Source organism: Solanum lycopersicum, chromosome 1 (assembly GCF_036512215.1).
Source record: "Solanum lycopersicum chromosome 1, SLM_r2.1".
In the NCBI taxonomy this organism is placed as follows: Eukaryota; Viridiplantae; Streptophyta; class Magnoliopsida; order Solanales; family Solanaceae; genus Solanum; species Solanum lycopersicum.
This window is the reverse complement of record NC_090800.1, coordinates 30,067,353-30,091,545: the sequence shown is the minus strand read 5'-3', so window position 1 is coordinate 30,091,545 and position 24,193 is coordinate 30,067,353. Positions and strand designations below refer to the sequence as shown.

At 35.4% G+C, this 24,193-nt stretch overlaps 1 long non-coding RNA gene across 1 annotated transcript; it reads left to right on the top strand.

Annotated features, from left to right (window-relative positions):
• The first annotated feature begins 6,973 nt into the window (after nucleotides 1-6,973).
• On the top strand, nucleotides 6,974-18,826 carry LOC138348337 (uncharacterized). The gene is made up of 3 exons (XR_011220862.1): nucleotides 6,974-7,076; nucleotides 7,199-7,494; nucleotides 18,556-18,826. It is a non-coding gene; the product is annotated as an uncharacterized lncRNA (long non-coding RNA).
• Nucleotides 18,827-24,193: the final 5,367 nt, after the last annotated feature.

Genomic DNA, 24,193 nt, shown 5'->3' with positions numbered 1-24,193 from the left:
AGGTTCATCAGCGCTTGGACGCTTTTGAGTTGCAGGTGCTAGCTCGGCCAACCCCTCAGGTGGATGTGTCGACCCTTTAGTCTGTGGTCGAGAGTCTTCGCATAGACATCGATATGATCTTAGAGACTATGGTGCCTGAGTCTGAGGCCCCTTTTGCAGAGCCTGCTAAGGACACGGTGATGGTAGCCTTATTCACCACTTCTGATATTCCGCCACCTCCCCCTCGAGAGAATGCCAAGAGGCGGAGGGATCGAGAGGAGGATGAGGCTAGAGCACAGAAGAAAGAGCATCGTGAGATAGAGGCTGCGAGGAGAGCCTCGCTTGCTGATGAGGAGGCGTATCGGATTAGGGCAGTAGAGTTAGCTGCTTGGGAATCAAACTCCAGAAATGTGGAGATAGCAAGAGGCAATGCTGATAGTGTTGTTGCTTCTGAGGACACTACTGAGGGTGTCCAGATAATAGAGGTAGTGGGTTTCGGGGAACCGGACCCACCAGCTTGCTGATTGTCGGCGCTTTGCGCCCCAGGTTTGCTTCACCTACAACACTTGTATTTTAATTTTTTATGCATTGGGGACAATTTCATGTCTTTTTGTTGGGGGTGGGGTAAATGGAAAGTGAGTGCTAGGGTGAAGTCTGAGTATCCCAATTCACTATCCTCTTTTGGGGTTTTCTTGCATGTGTTCTTTTTCCCCAAGAGACTTATTATTTTTACTACTGAACCGGCATGTCTATATCTTGTATACATAGTTTAACTATGAAGCATGATGGGTAAAATGATATCCTGATGAAATGAAAATGATGCATGACTAGGCATAGAAATTGATAAATGTGTGGCTCTAAGCATGACATAGATGTACACCACTACATGGCCCTAAGTCTAAAATTAAAACTAGGTGTCTAATAATCAGGTAGAGTAATGAGAGGTCAAGTGAGTGTGAAGAATATTTAAATAGTCCACTATTTGTACTGAGCTAGTATTTTTCTGGTTAGTTCTGCTAAAAGTACGCTGTAATAGACAATTAGGAGAGAATCATAGGCCCTTGCTCAATGTAGCCTATTTTTAGCCAAAAAAAAAAGAAAATCAAATGATATTAATCCTTCTTTGATCCAAATGATTTGATCCCAACTGATCTTTTCTAAGAATAATGTGTTGGCCCTGGTCCCACCTTGGACATGTACACCTCTGCTTATGTCAGAAGCATAAGTTGAGGGTGGCTAATGCAGTAAACAAACATTTCATGGCCCTAACCCAACTCTGGGTATTGTGTACTTTGACTCATGGCAAAGCCATGAGTTGAGGGTGGATATTATGAGGAATACTGTGGAAAGTGGGGTTGAAAGAAGAAAGAGAGAGAAAGAACAAAAGTAAAGTGACTCAAGAAAAAGTTTAAAGAAAAGTGAAATAAGAAAAATAAAATAAATCCAAGCAAAAAAGAAGAGAGTCACTTACACAAATGAAGAAAGAAGGGAAAATAGCAAGGTGAAGGAATTTGAGAAACTGGGCAAAATAAAATGATAAAAAGCGGTATGTTTAGTCGATATGTCAAGGAGGACAAAAGTCACTGAAGTATACCTAAATATACCCTACCTGACCCTGAGCCTATGTTACAAGCTAAGAAAGTCCTATTGTGATCCTAAGAGTTGTATAGCGAACTTAAAACAGTAAAAATAAGGGCAAGCGTATGGCAATGTGTATGAATGAGTTGTGAATTTAATCAGAGAGTGAGTGTTGAAAAGTAATACTTATACTTAAACTAAAATCATTGTGTGAAAAATGAGGATATTGTTTTTAAGTGAGGACACTAGTTGAAATACCAGAAATATTAGCACCTCGTTGAGAAATTGAAGAGGATAGGTGTTAGTGCGTGGTCAGTCTGTGTCATGGTCTGATTCCACATAATTCAAGACCAATAGTGATAATATACATAAACATGATGAGACTAATCGGGATTCATAGCCAAATGATTGTGAAAGATAAAACATGGATACTATTGTACAAAGATTTTTGTAGTGAGTCGTAGTGCGTCGCTTGAGGACAAACAACAAATTTAAGTTGAGGGTGTTGATATACCATGGTTTCACGATATTTGTAATGCTTTTTCCTTAAGTTTAGTGTGTGTACAAAAGCTTTTTTAGATTAATTGTTATGTAAGTTTCTCTTTATTTTCAGGAAATCTGTGTAAAAGATGAATGCGGAGGTTTTTTAGCAAGAAATGCATAAAAGTACCACCTACGGAGCTTGTGACAGTCCGTGGTGCCCGTGACGGTCCGCAGGTGGTGTCGTAGAGAAGTTGATGAAGGAAGATGGGGATGTCTTACAAATTGTGGGGTTACGGAGTGCGTGATGGACCGTCGTAGCCATGACGGTCCGTCCTGCTGTTTCGTCATAAAGATCAGAGAAGTAGTCCCAGTACCCAAATTCCAAGAGTTCAAGTGTTATGGAATGGAGACCCTCGACGGACCGTTGTGCCTTTGACGATCCGTTAGACCTGCCGTCGAGGATAATAAAAAGAGCAGTAGAACAATTTGCATAAGTATGGGACGACGGAGTCCATGACGCCCCGTCATGACCACGATGACCTGTCGCAAGGTCCGTCGACCCAGCCGCATTTTGACAGATTTCAAGCAAGTAGAGTCCTTCTTTAATTAGGTTTTTGTTTTTTATAAATAGTTTTAAAAACCTTATTTTTGGGGTTAGACTCTTTGGTGTGTAGACACTCTTATAACTAGATTATTGGTTATTTTAGCTTCTTTTGTTGATTAGACTTGGTGATTATTCTTATACTTTTTGTGAATCTTTAGTCTTTAATTAATTTCAGTAATTGATTGTTGTGATTTTGTTGATTAATCAAGTAATCTTCTAGATTTTATTATTTCTCAATGAAGTAAGTGCATGAATTCTTATATTACATATTTGAATATTGTGATTATGACTATGGGAAACTAAACTTCATAACTAGGGTTATGGGAACCATAGGCGAATAATGTGGTAAAACCTAACTAAAATAACAATTATAGAATAGTGTCTTGCATGTAATTATAATTCTTGCGCTTAGAAGTCTTTTTAACGAATGGCCAACATTAGAACTCGCCTTAATGCTACTTGCCGGACCAAGGAGGTAGTTAATAGGAAAAGAATTATCAAAATAGATTTAGTGTATACTATCTCATAGGCTAGTACTGATCGGTACGAGGTAATAACTTGGTCAAATATCGAATATGATGCTTAATATGAGGTCAAGGTAAGGGTTAGTATAGCAACACATGTAGCCGGACTAAGGTGCGGAGTGAAATTCTCTAGATGCCGGACCAAGGATGTAGAAATACATAACTTCTAACTTTGCATGAAAATTAATAGGAAAGAATTGTTATAGTTAGAATTATCAAGTTAGGAACCTTTGGGGAACACGTAAACCTTAGTTACTTTTATTAACTGATTAAACTCCAATATTTGAATCAGTTAGTTGTCTACTTTTATTTAGCTAATTATTTTCATTCTTTGAGAAATAAACCCCCCCCCTTTTATTGTCTTTGTTTTCCGAGGACATAATTGACTTAATAATAGTAATAATAGATTGAAGTTAAGTATGAACTATTTTCCTCGTGAGAATGATCTCAACCTCATTAATTGTGTTCTTTAATTGATACGACCGCTTTACTTCTTATTTGAGAAGTAAGTTTGAGCCTATCAAAGTATCTAACAAAACCTATTAGAATCAGTTTAGGACGTGGGTTGAATTTCTTATTCCCCCTTTAATGAAATAGACGCAGGCTCCAGTTTACCGCCCATCATCGATGTAGCAATTGACTTGGCCTATTTCAGCCTACAGGCCATCCTTTGGCTTCCGTATATTGGTACTGGGCCAATTTTTGGGTTGATACCTGCCTAAGATAAGTACCAATAGATGAGTCATCACCAACGGGCCGTTGGTTGACCAACAAGCCGTCATTTGGTCCATCGATTGACACTGCCAATGCAGTGTGTTGACCAGCCTTGAGTCCTTCTTTTGGGACCTTTTGCGGGTCCTTCTAGAAGTCGTACCCAAACGTTTCCAACATAAATACAACTATTAAAAATTATTAGGCCTTCCACATAAGTTTTACCCAAAAAACACCTACAACACGTCCAAACAGGCTAGACCCCATCAAGACACACATTGAGCGTCTTAACGGCTACCTTTCTAACGCATTGGAAGTTCTTAGTTGTTTGACCTCCAAACATCTCAAAACTCCATATACCATCTATAAAAATCATTATAACTCATTCTAATACTTAATAAGCTCATGAAATACAGTGTATAAACAAGAATGGACAAATGAGGCACATAGGTGACTAGTCGTCGAACGTTTTTGTCTTCCCTTGACGTTCGACTTCCAAATAACTTCAAACTTTACAGACTGCCTCTAAACCATATTATAAGTAATTTTAGTACCTAATAAATTTAATACGAACATTTTAGCATGTAGTCTCCCTAACTGATTTTGGGGTCTTATACATACCTTATATTAGAGTCTTAAACCCAGGTTGAAACCTTGGTGAATTTTGTCTTAAAGGCTGCCTCGAATTTCTCTTCTTCTTCAATGATGTTCTTGAGAGACTTTTGGGAGTAAAATCATTTGATTTGAAGTGTAGGATATAAATGGAAATTGTACTACTTAAATATTCTTTAAATATCTAAAATAACCGCCAACAATTAATTCCTAAAATGCCCAAAATACCTCGGCAACTATTGGACCATTTAACCAATTCTAATTTGATTTAAAAACGACGCGACCAAATCTGGGAGTTTACTGGGTGTCGCGAGGAAATTTCAATTCTTTGTTATTGAAAATGGTGGGATATAATGGTTCGTGTCAGCCCCACGTCTTTCGGCAAAATTTTTCCAGCCACTACCGATTCTTTGTTGGCGAGGCAGCTTGCTTGGACCATGTTTAGGTCCTCATTGGGAACCCTTTGGATGGTCCCCTGAGCGTTCATGGAAGTTTTGACCCTTTATATATCATGCTATGTAAAGGAACCATTTGTACTATATTTCCCCTCAAACAATACCCAAAACTCCATTAGAAAACACTACGATACACAAGTTCAACTTCGATTAGTTTTCGGACGTTCTTGGACGTTTTACCTCAAAACACTTCAAAACTTTATATTCTAATTGTTAACATTAAAATTAGTCATGTTCATACTCTTTTAACTTACGACACTCATTTTAGGCTCTAGATTCACCTAGTTCATTTTGGGGTCCTTACAAACTTTAAAACCATGTGAAGGATTAATGTGGCGCTAAATACGACAAATCGCTAATCAGTTGCCTATCGTCCTTCTGATAAGAAGATTGATCAACATACATTATTCAGCTTTCAGAAATTGCTAACAAATGACATATTATCCTTCTACAATGCGAAGGACCATGCTAATCTATATTGGTCCCAATCGTAAGTCAAATGGCATACTATCCTTTCGACATGATGTAATACCTAGTTATTTTGAGCCAACAATTGCAATTCAATGGTATCCTATCCTTTTAATGAGACAAAAGTATTAAGCTACTGCATATCAAGCCCGACAAATCGACATTCAACTATACCCACTCCTTACAATAGGACGAAGGGTCAAACAACAATATTCCAAACTTGAATTTGGCAAACAAATTACAATATAGATGATGAAAAGTGGGCCGCTTTTTCAAGTCCTATTCTCTTAATAGGCGGCAAAGCGAAATAGGAAAGGGGTCGGGTTGACTGATGAGTGACCTTTTAGCCTTTATTTAAAAGGCTCTCATGTGGAGCTAACATGGTTGGCTAGATACAAGTATAGCCAAATAAAGATGAGATGGGACGTCCTCTCAGAGGCCAATCGTTACAATAAGGCGAAGGGTTACGCCCTCAATCGGCCATTGTATGAGCTCGAGAATTATATTACACCACAAGATTACATGTGTCCCAATATTGCATGGTGCTTGAGAATTGCATGTGTTGAATTGCATTAAGCCCGATATTACGTGTGTTAAAGATTGCATGATCATGAGAACTATATCTTGCTTGATGACTGCATGTGCCCAAAGACTACATTGAGCCCAAGATTGAATTTGCGCCTGAAGATTGCATGTTTTCGAATTGCATTTATGCCCTAAGTTTGCTTGAGCACAAGGATTGCATTATTTCATGTGCCCCAGACTGCATTGTGCCCAAAGATTGCATGTGCCCGATATTGCACTGTGCCTGAAGATTGCATTGTACTCGAATTGCATGTGCTAGAGATTGCATTTTTCCTGAATATTGCATGTGCCCAAAGATTGCAATGTGCTAGACAATTGCATTATTGCATGTAACAGATATTAAATTGTTCCCGAGAATTTCATGTGCCCGAATAAAATCAAGTCACACGTATCAACAGAAGTCCGAATAGAAAATATGCTTTATTTAATCATTACTTATGTTCCTAAGGCATCATGGTCTAGAGGCATCATATTAAGTACGTATTTCAAAAAATATTTTGAGTCTAAAATTTTATTAAATTTTGTCTAAAATTATACATTTAGTATGCTTGCTTTATAAAATTATTGTAGATATTATTAAAATATTTTTAAAAATATTAGTAAAACCCAAAATAATTACTTTATTCAAATATTATAAAATTTAAGTTAGTTTAATTATATAAAATATATTATAATATTTGTAGTGTTTGAATTTGATTGTATTTTCTTTAAGTTTCCTCAAAATAATTTAAATGTTAGCCTATCTAGTCAAATGCATTTCAAATCTAGCCTATTCAATTCAAATTATATATCAATTTTGACCACCCTTTCTTTCAATTCTAACCAATTTTATTTCAATTTTATCCATTCCAAATACTCAATTCAATATGATATTTTAATATAGACCTTCCTTACTCCAAGATCGAATCCTAGCCCTCCATCTCTTCTAAAATTAACTGTTGAGATCATTTTTTTCCAAACTTCCTAATTTAACCTAAAAAGACAAATCTGTCAAAGGATTTTTGGTCTTTCTCTTCCTCTCTCAATACGCTACCTCTCTGTCTCTCTTTCAATTTCACCGCCGACGGCGAGACTCCGGTAAGAACCAGAAGAGGGGTCGTTCTCCTCTCTGCCTCTCTAACACTGTAGCACTCTTGATCGTCTCTCTCTCACCATTGTTTCTCTTTTCCTCTCTTTCTCGATGAGAAACTACAAAGCAGCAGCGGCAGCGAGAACCAACAGTAGCGAGGAGACAACACCAGCAGCTACAATGAACACCACTAATGAAAAATGAGCAAGAACTGCACGAAGCCAGAAGCCACCGGCGTAAGCAACCAGCAGCAGAGTTGCTTCAAGAAGGCAAAACTCCAATGAAAAACCACCTGCAACAATAGCTTTAGAAGGCAGTAGGGACATGAACCTACGGTCAGAGTACTCCGACGAAGTCAAGGTTGGGTCGACTCTAAACCTAAAGGGTTGATATGGTCAAATGACGGATGTTCTTAGATCCCTCCAGGTTTTTTCTCTTGATTTGATTATATGATTTTTCAATTTGATTATGGAATATATGATCTTTCATGTTTGTGTTATTATGAAAATAATTAATACCTTAGCAATTTTATCTAAAGCATGAATCGAGTTCTTTATGAATTTCTAATGGTTTAAATTGTTCAAGTCGCTCCTGTTATTAAAAATTTAGTGTGAATTTGTGTTGTTCTAAATTTTCTTTATTAGAATTCCAATGATTCCCATAATATTGCTTTTCTATTCGAGATTGGTGGTTCTTAAGTTAATATGTTAGGATTTTATAATGGAATTATGTCTTTAATTAATGTAATTAGTGTTAAAAAAGTGAATGTTGTCTAATTTTATTATGTAAGATGTGCTCGTAATATACTTGCATGATTTTTCATAATATTTTGATTCTAAAGTGAATCCGGACAGATTTGTTATCTCTTGGAAAGGTAAATATGCTTATTATTTATTATCATTGTTAATTGATTGGAATAGCCATAATTTGAGTTGAATGAATTCTTACTTTTTTTATTTAATTTTTTTTAATGGAGTTAAATATAATATTATTGATTTAGTTCATCTTTAAATAAGGGAAAATGATATTTGATTAGTTCCCAAAATATACCCTATCCTTGTAAACCATGCCTCTGATCCACTATAAATCCTTTCCTCTCAGTTAGGATCTTTTTTATGCACTTTGACAATAGACAAATATTCTTTGCTCTAAAAAATAACTTCCGGTGAACTATCCACTTGAATTTGCTGTGTCCAGTATAGTACTGAATTAAATTGGGTCTTTATTGCTGATAAATAATTTTACATAACTGGTTAGCATCCCATATGTTTTTTTTTTGTTCTGCGTCATTGATAATATACATCTATGTATAAATTCAAAAATTAAATTTTGATAAATAAAGGAGAATAAGTTATCTACTCCTTTTCTCTATGTGTGATTTTTTCTAAAATGAATATATGTATGTCCTATCTTGTATAAAATATTATGTGTGTAGTATATTGCTTTCTTTCCTAGTGTTTGAACTTAAAAGTTCAAGATGTTTGATGAGTCGCGTAGAGGAGATCTCCGAACAAGACTACTGTTTAAGTTTATTTTTATTGTATAGATAATATTTAGTTGCTCTTGGCTAATAATATTTTATATTACTCTTGACGCTCTAGATCCAACATATATATGAAATAAATTTGGGGGATCGTCTAAGGGGAGAGGGTTTTGTTAGGTAGTGGAGCCTGATTAATTTTAGGTTTTCCTATTAATTCTCTATTTTAGGCTTCCCTATTTATTCTCCATTTTAGGATTTCCTATTTATTCTCTATTATTCTCTGTAACCAAAAAGTACTCTGATTTATTAATATAAATATACCTCACCGCCGTGGAAGTTTACTCATGGGTTGTTTCCACGAAATATTGGGTTTTCTCTTTTCTCTCTAGATCTCTCATCTCTTTCTCTTGAAAGTTCTTGTGTTCTTCATTCATCTAGTGTGTGTGCGTTAATTTGATCCTAACAACTCGTATCAGAGTTAAGGAATTCAACACGATCACAAAAGATGAATAGTTTGAAGCTTGGAATCGAGAAGATTGATGGATCCAATTTTAGTTTCTGGAAGATGCAGATCTAAGATTATCTGTACTAGAAAGATCTTCATGAACCGTTGACCGAGGTGAAGCCGGAATCCATGACGGAAGAAAAATTGAAACTCAAGGATCGCGAAGCTCTAAGGTTGATCCAGTTGATTTTTTCAAGAAATGTGGCGTTCAACATCGTGAAGGAGAAGAGTACGTCTGGTCTGTTGAAGGCACTGTCAAACATGTATGAAAAACCATCGATTATGAACAAGGTATATTTGATGCGCAGATTGTTCAATTTACAGATGTCTGAGAATGGATCCGTTTCTGATCATATAAACGAGTTTAATATGATTGTGAGTCAACTCAATTATGTGGATATTAATTTCGAAGATGAAGTTAAGGTGTTGATTTTGATGTCATCTCTGCCCGAATCTTGGGATACTGTGGTTGCTGCGATTAGCAGTTCCCGTGGATCTGAGAAACTGAAGTTTGATGAAATTCGTGATGTTGATCATAGCGAAAGTATTCACAAACGAGAAGTGGAAGATTCATCGGGCAGTGCTCTTAGGGTTGATCGAAGGGGGAGAAGTAAGAAAAAAAGGACAAAATCAACTTGGTCGATCAAAATAAAAGAATCGAGAAAAATCTCTGAACAAATCAAACGTTACTTGTTGGAATTGTGGAGAAAAAAGGCACTTTCGGACGAACTCTACAAAGCCAAAGAAGAATCAGAATCAGAAATTTGGAGATGACAATGATTTGTAAATTCAGCAGAGGACATTGGGGATGCTCTAATCCTTAGTGTGAACATCCCGGTTGAATCATGAATTTTGGATTCTGGTGCATCTTTCCATTCGTCTCCAAGCAAGGAGTTGTTTCAACATTTCAAATCTAGAAATTTTAGAAAAGTATATATTGCTAACACTAATGCCTTAGAGATTTAAGGAAAGGGGGATGTTTGCATAAAGACCACCTCGGGAAACTAGTGGACATTGGAGGATGTCAGATATATTACTGGGATCAAGAAAAATCTGATCTCTGTTGGTCAGTTGGATAGCACGGGATATGCAGTAGAGTTTGGGAAAGATTCGTGGAAGATCGTGAAATGTGCTATGGTAGTAGCTCGTGGCACCAAATCTGGAACCTTGTACACCACTTCAGGGTGTATAATCATGGCCGTTGTTGCTGAAGGTGCTTCCAGTTCATGTCTATGGCACAACAGACTTGGACACATGAGTGCTAAAGAAATGAAAATGCTGGTTGAAAAAGGAGCATTAGAAGGTCTAAAGTCTGTTGATATGGGTCTTTGCCAGAGCTGTGTTATGGGCAAACAGAAAAGTGAAAGCTTCACAAACATTCCTAGAGAGCCAAAGAAAGTGCAGTTGGAAATGGTTCATATAGATGTTTGGGGACCATCTCCAGTATCATCACTTGGAGGATCCAGATTCTATGTTACCTTCATTGATGATTTCAGTCAGAAGGTATGAGTTTACTTTTTGAAGCATAAGTCAGATGTGTTTGCAACTTTAAAGAAGTGGAAAACTAAAGTTGAGAATCAGACCGGTTTGAAAGTCAAATGCCTAAGGTCTGTAAGGAAGGAGAGTATGACAAATCAGAGTTCAAGGCATTCTGTGCAGCTGAGGGGATCAGATTGATGAGAACAATTCCAGGTCAAGCAAGGCAAAATGGAATTGCTAAGCGGATGAACAGAACATTGAATGAGCGTGCAAGGAGTATGAGGATACACTGTGGGCTGCCCAAAGCACTTTGGGCTGATGCTATTAGCACAACTGCATACTTGATCAACACGGGACCATCAGTTCCTTTAGGGTTCAAGATTCCAAAGGAGGTGTGGACAGGAAAAGAACTCAAGTACTCACACTTGAGGACTTTTTGTTGCACTGCTTATGTTCATGTTGATCCAGAAAAGAGAGACAAGCTTGATGCCAAGGCTGTGAAGTGTTACTTCATAGGCTATTGTTCTGATTTGTTTGATTACAGGTTTTCGGATGACAAGAACAGAAAGATCCCAAGACATTGTGACGTGACATTTAATGAGTTTGTCCTATATAAGGACAGAGAGCAAAATGTTCTAGAGATTACAAAGCAAGTGGGAGTTGAGGTTGAGTTGGAGAAGAGTAACCCCATAGATGTCGAAGCAGATACTCAACCAACTCATACTGTAGATCTGAAGGGGAGCAAGTTACACCTGAGCAGGTGTTAAGGAGATCATCCAGATCCATCCTGGCACCAGATAGGTATTCACCTTCATTACACTATCTATTGCTGACTGATGGGGGGGAACCAAAATATTTTGTTGAGGCCCTACAGGTGGAGGATTCGATCAAGTGGGAGCAAGCCATGGATGATGAGATGAGGTCACTTTAGAAGAATGACACAGGGGTATTGACTGAGTTACCTACAGGGAAGAGATCTTTGCTGAACAAGTGGGTGTTCAGAATCAAGACTAAACTAGATGGAAAAAGAAGGTTCAAGGCTCGTTTAGTGGTTAAAGGATATTCACAAAGGAAAGGTATTGATTATTCTGAAATATTTTCTCCCTTTGCGAAGTTAACCTCTATTCGAATTTTGTTGAGTGTTGTTGCATCAGAGAATTTGCATCTAGAGAAAATGGATGTAAAAATAACATTTTTACATGAAGATCTGGACAAAGAGATCTATATGCAGCAACCGAAAGGATTTGTGGTTCCAGGCAAGGAACACATGATGTGCAAGCTCACCAGGAGCTTGTATGGACTAAATCAAGCACCAAGGAAGTGGTACAAGAAGTTTGACTCCTTCATGACCAAGATTGGATTCTGCAAAGCTAAAAAGGATCCTTGTTGTTAATTCAAGAAAAACACTAATTCATATGTCTTTGTACTCTTGTATGTGGATGATATGTTGTTTGCAAGATCTAGTATGAGGGAGATTAACAATCTGAAGACAAGATTGTCTGCAGCGTATGAGATGAAAGATTTGGGTCCAGCAAAGCAGATTTTGGGATGAAGATTTCTCAGGATAGATCTGCTGGCACTTTAAATCTATCTTAGGAGTTGTACATTGAAAAGGTGCTGAGCAGATTCAGGGTTAATGATGCTAAACCCAGGACTACTCCATTGACAAATCACTTTAAATTGTCAAAGGAGCAGTCACCCAAGACTGCCGAGGAGCGTGATCACATGGAACTTGTTCCATATGCTTCAGTAGTTTGTAGATTGATGTATGTTATGGTCTGCACTAGACCTGATATAGCACATGCAGTGGGAGTTGTTAGCAGGTACATGGTGAGCCCTAGGAAAGAGCATTGGGTAGCTGTGAAGTGTCTTCTGAGATATCTAAGAGGTACATCAACTATTTCACTTTGTTTTGGCAAAGACAATGTGACTCTACAGGGTTTTGTGGATGCTGATCATGGTGGGGATGTTGACTTGAGCAAGAGTACATCCGGGTACATTTACACCATAGGTGTAACAGCAGTGAGGTGGATATCCAGGCTTCAGAAGTGTGTTTCTCTTTCATCTACTGAAGCTGAGTATGTGGCAATAGCTGAAGCTGAGAAAGAGATGATATGGCTCGAAGATTATCTTGAGGAATTGGGCATGAAGCAAAGCGAGAAAATTCTTTACTCAGATAGCCAGAGTGCCATATAGTTGATGGAAAATCCAGTCTGTCATTCGAAGACAAAACACTACAGAAGGCGATACCATTTCACTCGCAGGGCAGTGGAGGATGGTGATATGTGCTTGGAGAAGATAGAGAGTGCAAAGAACCCGACAGACATGTTGACGAAATGTGTTGATGTTGGGAAACTGAGGTTATGTCAAACCTCGATTGGTATTCTGTAGTTGTTGCTACAGATGTTGCAGTGCGGTAAAGATGTTGATGATGAAGAAATTTTTTTGAGAATGTATTTTTTGGATGACTTAGTCAATCTCCAAGTGGGAGAATTGTTAGGTAGTGAAGCCTGATTAATTTTAGGTTTTCCTATTTATTCTCTATTTTAGGCTTTCCTATTTATTCTCTATTTTAGGCTTTCCTATTTATTCTCTGTAACCAAAAATACTCTAATTTATTAATATTAACATACCTCATCGCCATGGAAATTTACTCACGGGGTGATACCACGAAATATTGAGTTTTCTCTTTCTCTCTCTAGATCTCTCATCTCTTTCTCTTGAAAAGTTCTTGTGTTCTTCATTCATCTAGTGTATGTGCGTGAATTCGATCCTAATAGGTTTATGTGCTACTTGTTACTTTATCGCAACTTATTTGGTTAGAAAAACATGCCTATAAAAATTGTGATTTAATTTAATGAATCTTCATTTGAGATCTATCTAAACATAAATCATTATTGCCATTAGTCACCTATTTATATTGTCTAATTAGTTTAATGTTGATTGTGCATATTATTTAAGTCACGACCTTTTATATAATAACAATAAATAATGTATTTTCTCCTTGTTTCATCTTATTTAACCAAAGTTCCCTTTGTATAATAAAATAATAAATTTTTGATGTCATCATAAAGTTTTTTGGCATAGGAATGTCATGTTATTTTAGATATCATGCCTATAGGGGTTAAATAATTATCAATATATTATTTGAGTATAGAAATCATTCCAATAGGTTGTACATCTTGTTCTTTACTTAGAAAATATGTAAATAGGACATCACTAATAAATTTAATATTAATTTATCAGTCTAATAAATTTATACATGCTTAAATAACTTATGTCAATCTGTTAAATTGGAATTATTCTTAAATTTTCTCCTAATAGATTCTGCGAAGTAAAATATTTTTTTGTATCTGCTATTTGCTGCTTTAATTCAATCTGCCCTATTTACGCACATTTATTAATCTACTCTCTCCCTTAATTAAAAAATGCTCTTGGACATTAATAACTGTTTTACCACTTGAAATCAACTATATTCAATATAAATAAATATTTGCATCATTCAGTAGGTGGCGACTCTTCAATCTAATTCAAAATAAAAAAGAGTTGTTAATTCAAAGTTTATTTTTGAGGAAAATGGGGTGCGACATCCATTATGTTTGTCAACTTGGTTATTATTTGGACGTCTTGACATTTGATGCACTTTGATAGGCCATCAATTCTTTCTTCAAATTTGCAAGTTGTTCTTTTATGGTTGAAGTTTCAATCAACATCGCTTGCATCACCATTGTAAATGATATAGAATAACATCGATTTTCCATGACAAGAGATGGAGATAGAATAACTATGCAGAGTAGATGCAGTACATAATAAATTATTTTTGGCTGAAGTGAACGACTTTTTAGATATTGATAGGGTTGCTTGTACAAAAACCCTCTCAACCAATTTGGTTATGTGTTCTTTTGCGGCTTTTGCAGATACTTTACACCCTTTGGATATGAACCAAACACAATAGCACATTTGGACAGGACTCGGGAGGCTTTTTGTCCTAGAAATTTTACTTGGTTTCTTGTGATAGGTCTCATGCTTGGCTCAATAAGATCGAGGATATTTACCATAATGATGCATAATTTGGATCCATTAGTTTTATGGATGCAAATGTAGTTGCAGATGCGAATACAAATGTGAATTCAAATGGGGATATAATTGAAGATCCAAATTTGGATTTTGCAGGTTTTGATTAGATCTTCTAGAATGTCATCGCAGTGTTTTTGAACTTTGATTTTATTGAAGATAAAATATGAAAGGTAAAGATTGACCAATTGGGTGTGCCAATTGTAAGACTCAACAATTTCAATTCTAAAATACAATAAACAGGAAAGAAAATTAGCAAACAAACAATAATATTTGTATTTGAATTAATGTGAAGGTTATGATCTCAATAAACACGTCACAACCCAAATCGAGTCGTGAGTGACACCCACACTTAACCTCCTATGTGGACCATGAATAACCCCAACTTCTATTTATTATTCAGCTTATTAAATACTAACCATAATGTGAAAGCATAAATCTCATTAGTTTATGAACCAAAAATTCATTATAGTCTACTGTATGCCATAATCAAAAGCTGAATGTCATTACATCAAGAACATATAATCTCAAAATACTAATTATAAGATTATCAAATACACCAAAATAAAAAAGTAAAATGGTACGTGTCCGAAAAAATAAGAAATCATGTCATGACCAAGAGAATACAACACGAACTGAATTAATAGCTCACCCTGGAACCCAATATACTTGAGATTGGCTATAGCTGAGGGGAAGTCGAATTCATTGGTACACTAATTGTACTCCATAAAAGGAAAAAAACACAAGCAAGATCAGTACGGGGCAACATGTATTAAATAGGAATCATGGACAAACTGTAATAGAAACTAATATACAATGGAACTATGACACTTAACAAGTTACAATCAACAATGATAACAACACAAAAGTATGTGCACAATCAATCACAATATCAAGCACATATATGGGGATTCATGCCTCTACACTATGCTCATGTGGAATTTTTTTAGGTTGAGTACATTAATTTAATTCGATATCTTTTTCCTTTAATGTTACCATGCCAGTATGTGACCTCCAATCCAGTTATCTCATCTTGGAACATTACACTCTTATTCAATTATATCATGTCAGAACGTGACACTTCGATCCAATTATACCATGTAAAAATTTGACACTCCAATCCAATTATACAGTATCAAAATATTACAGTCCGATCCAATTATACTGTGTCGGAACATGACGGTCCAATCCAATTATACCGTGTCAAAATGTGACACTCCAATACAACTATATCTTACACCCTCAAAATGAACTAATGTAGATAGAGCCTCACATGTGCCTAAAAAGGTTAGTAACTTGTTAATTAATTGTTTTACAATATAAATATTGTATTTGAAGTCATTTAGAGTTCAAATGTCCAAGAACGTCCAAGGCGTTCGAAAGTTGGTCTTTAGTTATGCTAGCGAGCCCTTGTATGTTTGCTTTGTTTTTATGTGTTGTTTGGAGTTGAAAGGCAGTGTAGTTTAATGTATAAGGTATTTTAATCCTTAATCCATATATAACCATACATCTTTGGAGTTCTTTTAAAGTTTTTTCAAACATGATTCTAAGTCAAATATTCTATTTTTCAATCTAGCCATGAGTTCTTTCTCAAATTAATTTAAAAAGCTTTCTATTGATGAATATATGTTTATCTACTGACTTTTTTGTTAATTTATATTTAATTTTATGAATAACCCATGATCCTCCTAATTTCTAAAATTGGCCTATAATGTGGGTCTTGTGATCTTGATGATATGATTATTAGATTGTGATTAAATTGTATTGAATTGCTTATTGATATTACCATCTATATCAATTGTGTATGAATTTTTGAGGAATGATTAAAGATGATGATTATATTGGAGATTTGGTACCTATTTTCTCTAATTAGGTTATAATGTATATTGAAATGTGTTTATTGGTATGATCCACTGATGGTGGCGGTGTTTACATTCTTGTAAATGTTTGAGATTTATGATCATGTACTTCAAGGAATTAGATGCAATGAATTGATATGATGATCTGTATGTTAGGAAGTTAAAGGGATTTAGCCTTGATTCTAATATTATGTTAGAAGTGAATTGATGTTATTCGAGACATACGAATATCCCTCAAAACTAGTTGTATGACATCGGTGTGGGGCATAATGTTATATGTATATGTGTGATGAGCATGATAGGGTTAGGTGGTCTATATGGCTAGTGATTAAGAATATCCTTTTAGCATGATTCTTACCTCTATGAACCCTATATGAATATGTAATCAAAATATGCTAGCAATCTTCTATTCTAATATTGAATATGTTCTTGCCTCCTATAATGTAATATGAGTGTCTGTAGTCTATAGTACATAATACTCTATATGTGTGTATGACTTAAAACTTGAGGATTGTTGTACATGTGTTGTGATCTTTACAGGGTGTCTTCCTAAATGCTATGTAGTATCCATTATGTGAGCATGTTGATCAATGAACACAGACTTCATGCATATATCTGAGTAGGGTAGATTCATGGTAACTAAGGAGAGTATAGTTTTACCATGCGTCATTAACTATTTCTATTCATATATAGTATATGATTAATGAAGTTATGAACATGTGTTCCTAAAGGTATTTATGTGAAGGTATATCTCACATATATGTACACACACACATTCAGATATGAATGAAGTATGTTAATGGTAGTTTAATGAATAAGTGAGTATCTTAAAAGGTAATACTCAATTGTACTCTAAACTAGACTATCATATGAATATGATATGTTTATGTGAAAGGATATTCTCACATAATGTAAATTCTATGATAAAAGAACATTCTCATCCTAGATACGTTTGATCTATATGATATTTGAGGGAGTAAGACGCTAATGCCTAGTCTTTATGAATGAATGTTATCTATAGTCTTAATGATGTTTAATAAGGGAGTTTAAGCTTATCACTGACTGAACATGATAAATGAGAGTGGGAGCTTCATGTTAATAAGACCGGCTCCCACAAAGAGAACATTCACGTTTAGTAAGTCCGGGTTCCCAACCTAGATGTTGATAAGTGTACTTAGTGTAGGGAGGATTATGGACCCTATCTATGCATTGCACCAGATGACTTCAAGAAAGGATAATACTGGATCCTCTTATGATGTTATGATTTATGTTATGAATGATCTATGAATGCATGTTAAGTGACTTTGTTATGTTAAGATATGAATTTTGATTATGCATGTGAGTTGCACTTATGACTTCTAATTAAGTTTACTTAGTATATGTGGGGAGTATGGGACTCCATGTGTACATTTCACAAGTAAGCTTGTGAAGGGGTTATGAGGGTGGTTTATATATGATATGAGCTAAATGAGCTAATGTTGTAGTAAAGAATATTTATATAATGCTATGAAGTAGATTGCCTTATGTCTAGTTGTAAATTAAAGTGTTATGACTTGTTAAGCATGTTACATCTAGTCTATAGTGACTTCTTAATTACACTTGGTGGAAGTAGTATTATGGGATGCTACCTGCACAATGCACTAGTGTGACTTAGGAGTTGTCTTATGTGAAGTTATTGTCTATGAGGTGCTTAAGACATATGAGTATATGTGATTGTGTTATGAAGCATATTAAAAAATTCTATTGTAAGGTGACCTCAAGGTGATACATTGTAGTAAGTACACTTGAGGGTTTCTTAAGGAAATAAGTTAAGATAAAAAGGAGAAGTGTTGTATTGTATGTAATGAATATGTCTCATAATGTGTTAAGTGACTTTATGTGCTATTATGAGTAGTATCCATGTCTATATGAAGTATGTGAACTATATTAAGCTAATATGTGCCTATGTTCATGAAGTTTACTAAAACGACATGTTGCATGATTTGAAATGTGAAGTCCTCTTTTAATGCATGAATTTGCATAGTTACCATACATAGTGCATTCCATTACTAACACCTTTCTTCTTCATCTTTTTACACAAAGTGTAGGTGTTGTTGTCTAGAAGATGTCTCCTAAATAAAGAGCTTTGATTGATCTCCCAAGTTCAAGAAAAGGGACCCTTATGATTCAAGAGTTCCCTACATCAAGAGGTTTCTTTGAGTTAATGTAATAGATTAGACTTATATTTTATATTGGTAATGGTCGTGTCCTTATTATATTCTATTGAGTTGTGTCTTAAGATGGAAAAAAGGTTTTGAGTCTAACTATGTATATGATATTTTATATATATATATATATATGAAGTAATGTTATGGCCTATTCTATAAGATATTCTACTTAAACTCATAAATGTTCACAATCAACCATCTAATATTCAGATCATCAAATGAAAGAAATAGTTTGATACGACATTAAGTGTATACTTGCCAAAATGGCACCAATACAATGTCTGAAAAAAAGAGAAAGAAACGCTAGTGGAACATACTCTTCTAACTCAAACCTATATCAAAGCAAAGGTATAATGGGAAAGCGTACTCGAAAGCATGAGGGCCTACCAAATCCGGATGAATGCTCCTCATCCGGATAGCTTCAACGTCGACCTGTAAGCTCTAAGAATCACCTGTGCCTGCACCTAAAAATGTAGAGTTGTATGGTATTACTACACACTTGTACTAAGTATTGGTATATGCAAGAACACACCAAGGACATGCATGATTAAAAAGAGCTCTTTTATATCGATATGAATTATGGAAAATCAAATCAGTGGACTTGCCAAATTTTGATTAGGAAAATCATGCCATGAGAGTAACATGCATCATCATACTTATCATTTTGCAAGCAGAACATGACATATTGCACATATCATATAACTTAGTTCACATCATTCTTTCATATACCATGAGACCTTGGAATCATGGACTTAACATTAGGACTTCCAAAAATAAGGGCTCAACATATGGGACCTCTACTAGGGAGTCATCTTTAATAAACACATTCTCTACTTCATTGATTTATACATACTTAATTTTCACTTTCTTATACTAGTGCAGCCACCAGTCATACCTAGGATGTACTTTAAGACTCTCATCGGGTTCGCTGTGCAATGACCAAGAATAACCTAGTGTTATTACTTAAGTCTAGCTTACCTTTTGATTATCGTATCCTAACAGCTTTGGTATCGTTCATTTAATTACGTGCATTCGTTGAGGCTGACCTCATTCTTTTTTGGGAAATTTAACCTTCACCGACATAGATCATGTAAGCATCATGAAATCCAGTGTGTAATCCCCACATCGAAAAGAAGTGGAAGCACTAGCTAAAGTGAACCAAACCATGCTAGAGTATATAGGGAATTAAACCTTGCTAGATCCCTATATTGGCAACATAGGTTCAAAGACTAGGAGATATAAGGAGACCATACCCGCATGCCGGACTGTCTCATCTCATGAGAGTTACGTGATCCTCTGCCCTTCCCGATGAGGACATCACCACTCATACCTAGCTTCTCGGTGATCAGTATAAAGTTCCATTGCATGTAACTCATACATCGTGGAAGTTGACTTCTAGCACGAGGATATCATAGCTCATTAGATGATTTAACATCTCATCATTAGTATTAATTATTTATTAACTTCAATACTTTTATTAGAGTGTTCATAGAAACTTGTCTCTTCATTAACTTTACACTCCCATAGGTGAGTACGTTTTAGTAACATTTACTTAGGCTCATTTGATATTGCTCTCATATTTTACATTAGACTCTTATCATATTGTCACCTCATTCATTAACTTTAAGACATTAGCTTTTCATAATTAGTCACCCCTTCACGTGAATATTCATTTTATCATATGTCAATGCACTTGGCCATTTAGTGTGTTTCACATTCTTACTTAACCTTTCTGGATTACATCATTTTATCACATACATCTTAGTTTCACCTACTTTTAAACGTATGCAAGACTTATGAGTCCACACATACAAGCCATGAGGCTTCATTCAAAGTTTTTCTAGTTGATTAATGTTTACCCAAGATTATGTGGTACAAGATTTATGCATCTTGTAGATATGCCAAGATATTTATTTCAATCTTAAGAGACAACATTCATTAAATATTTATTTGCATATGAATTATGTGTCAATACGATATCGGGCAAGGGAACCCGATTTTGAATAACTTGGACAACACTTAATCTTATTTTAAACTTGATAATTGCATTTTCTTCAGATTTGGGTGACCCTAGTTCGATCCCCATCAACTCCATAATATTTGCTTTCTTTTTCTCCTCTTCTTTTTCGTTTAAGTCAAGGAGGTTGTGGGTTCAATCCCCCACAATCTTATTATTTTTCTTTTAATTTATCTCATAACTTTCTCACCTATCTAAGAAGTTGTGGGTTCAGTCCCCATTCTCCACTTTTATTTTCTCCTTTAATTTTCTCCTAACTCTCTCATCGATTCAAGATGTTGTGCGTTCAGTCCCCACTCACCACATCTATTTTTCCTTGCATTTTTCTCACAAAATTTTTATGAAATTTTCATTTAGTGCGGCTATGGGTTCAATCCCCAATGACATCACATTTTTTTCAAAAAATTAAACGAAGCTCATTTTATTAAAAAAGTTGGCCGAGACTACAATTTAATCTCTTCCAATCTATTTTTGTCTTAATATTTTGTTGATTGTTTTTGTAGCTTCCATGTAATGATGCATTGGGTTCAATACTTAGTGATTTAACTTATTTTACATTCATTTTTCATTGCATCTAGTACCAGTTTGTTTGACCGAACCCAACCTACCAAATGTTGTAAACATGTTCCCTATTTTCAGCTTCTTTTTATCATCATTCATACGTTAATTCTTAAGGAATTTCGTGGATCATTTGGTCAATCTTTAAGTGCAATATTTTTATGATTAAATTCAGCCAAGATTTACCATTACATCCAGAAATATTACACCACTTTTACACCTCATGATTCACACAAACATTCGCACATACAATTCAATCATAAAACATATCATTTTTCACATACTTCCGGTTTACATGACTTAACATGCTTACAATTCTAAATACATAATCACGAACACATTATCACAAAATCACACTTCATACTTAAATATCAGAAAACATACAATCAACATGATCTCTATCCTATTTCACATTGAGATCAAAGGGATACTAGGGACAAGGAATTCGACAAGAATGGTAACAACCCTAGTTTCAAGATTCGTTGAATTCATGGGAAAGTAAATCCTCATGGAGAAAGGAGTCAAGGAGAGAAATCCATTCCTGATTTTAACGTTGTTCAACACTTGACCTTGCTGCCCGAAACCCACCACACATTCACGTCCACCAACAAATCTCACACCTTACCGGACTAGAAATTTTGTTAACTTTTCAATTCTTAGATTTTCTTGTTCGTTTTCATTGGTGTAAGTTAATAAAGCCTGAAGAACATTTACTTTGTTTTCTACTTCGTAAAGTATAGAGAAAACATGAAGTTGAGAGAGAGGCAGACGTGAGAGATTGATAGATGGGCGTGAATGAGAGATGTGTGAGGTAGTGTCCCCTTGGAACTAGGACTTGTTGGCAAGACTTAGAAAAATTAATTCATAATTAATAATAAATAAATAAAATCTGATTTTCCTTTATTTATTAAATCATGCATTAAATATTAATTTATTAAATTAAACTACCAATTTAAATAAAATAAATAAAATCATCGCTCCCACCTAGGTTCGAACCCGGGTATAGCAAGATTTTGCTAAAAGGGCAATTTCGGCCCTCTCTACCAAAAAAGACCCTCCACCTTACTAATTAAATAATTAATTACATATTTAGGGTAATTACGATTCTACCCTTGGCCTGGAAAAAGACAATTTTACCATAGACCCTCCAAACTTATTATTTCCCCGTTTTATGTCTAGTAAAGACACATCCGGATAAATGTTCATATTCAGGAGCCCTACATGGCTGGACCAAAACTTTGATAGATCAACTAATGGCTGGAATCAACCTTTCATAGATCAACTAACTCCCTAAGTTAGTTGTTTTGACTGTCGCAAGGGTTCAAAGGTCTTTTTCTACGCGCATCAATTTGTGTGAACCTAGTCTAACCGTATGCCTTCTAGACACATTAAGCATTACTTAGCATATCCATTTTTTGGATTGTTACTAATATCTTGTTAATAGTTGTTATGGTTGAATAGAGTTACCCTAAAAATTATAGATTGCCTTATGATTAATTTTCATTGATAGTATAACGTTATAATATAGGCTTGAAAGGTTTTGGAGAAAATATGTTAAATAGTGAAAGTTGAAGTGGCCTTTGTAATTGTGTAATACTTCATAGTTGTTGTTGTGTAGATTGGAGAATTTTGTATGGGCTTGATCCTAAGAAGAAGAGATAGGGTGTTTAACCTAGTAAGGTGATTGTGAAGTATTCTAGCTACAGAAACAACTGTATGACTAGTAGATGAGTCCCTATATGAAACAATACTAAGAGTGGGGAAAAGTGAGGAAGGGTTTTTTTTGCATAAGTTAGAAATATGATTACCCTAAAGGTGACTTAGGGGGGATGCGTGGTATCTACCCCTTAACACTTGAAGAGGAGGAGAGGATTGAGGTTGACGTGCTTTGAAGTGGTTAGTTATATTTTAACCTTAAATTTGAGTATGGTAAATTGAGGATGTACTTAGATTGTACCTAGGCATGGTTGGTTGGAAAGTTCCACCAAAAGTGATGACCCTTGTAGGTTGGTCTAGACATTCCTTGACCTTGGTGTTTAAGGGCATGATGGGATTATGCTTACACAAAATGAGGGATAATTTGCATATATGGTAAGATCTTAGGTTCCCTTGGTGTACCTATGTCAAGTCCCATTGAACTTCTCTAGGTTGAAAATCATTATGAATTGATGGTAAGAAGGGTGTCCATAAGCTTATATCCCAAGAGAGGGATGATGTGCTTAGTCAATAATGTTGGTAAGCTTTAATTTCTCCTATATTTGAGATGAGTTGCTCTTAAATGGTCTTATCCAAACTTGGGGAGGATTATTTGAGCAGTAAGGTTATCGAGATCCCTATCTTTTTCTTCTGCCTTTACTCAAGCTTGAAACTCAAGAGTTCCTAAGTAGCTTGTTCATGATCAGAGTCTTGCATAAAAGTATAAGTTGCATGCTCTCCATATGTTATGCATGATTTAAAGGATATTATTTTTTTATATTATGAAACACCATTATTACATAAAAAATGAATTTTGATAAATTGGCATGTCACTCATGTGCATTCTTATATGATAAATGTGCAAACTGATTTTCATGAGATAGCTTGATGAACATGCTTTATGTCACTTTAATGTGTGGTGCCTTAGCCACACAATGAGAAATTGAGTCTCTTTTAAATGAGATAAGATGAGTCTCTTTGAAAATTAGGTGACTTTTGAGATTTGGGAAGTGTTATTGTAGGTTCACTCTTGGGAGTGATGGTTTTTCTAGCCTATGTCTTTTGGTGTGCCTATAAAATGTGATAATTCCACTTAATGATGCATGTTTATAAAATCTAGTCATAAGCTAGATATAAAAAGTTGTAAATTTACTTCCTAATATGTGAGGTGCTTGGTGTGACCTACCATGTTGATTTCATCAGGAATGAAGTATAAGTATAATGTGGTTTGGATTAAAGAAATCCTCC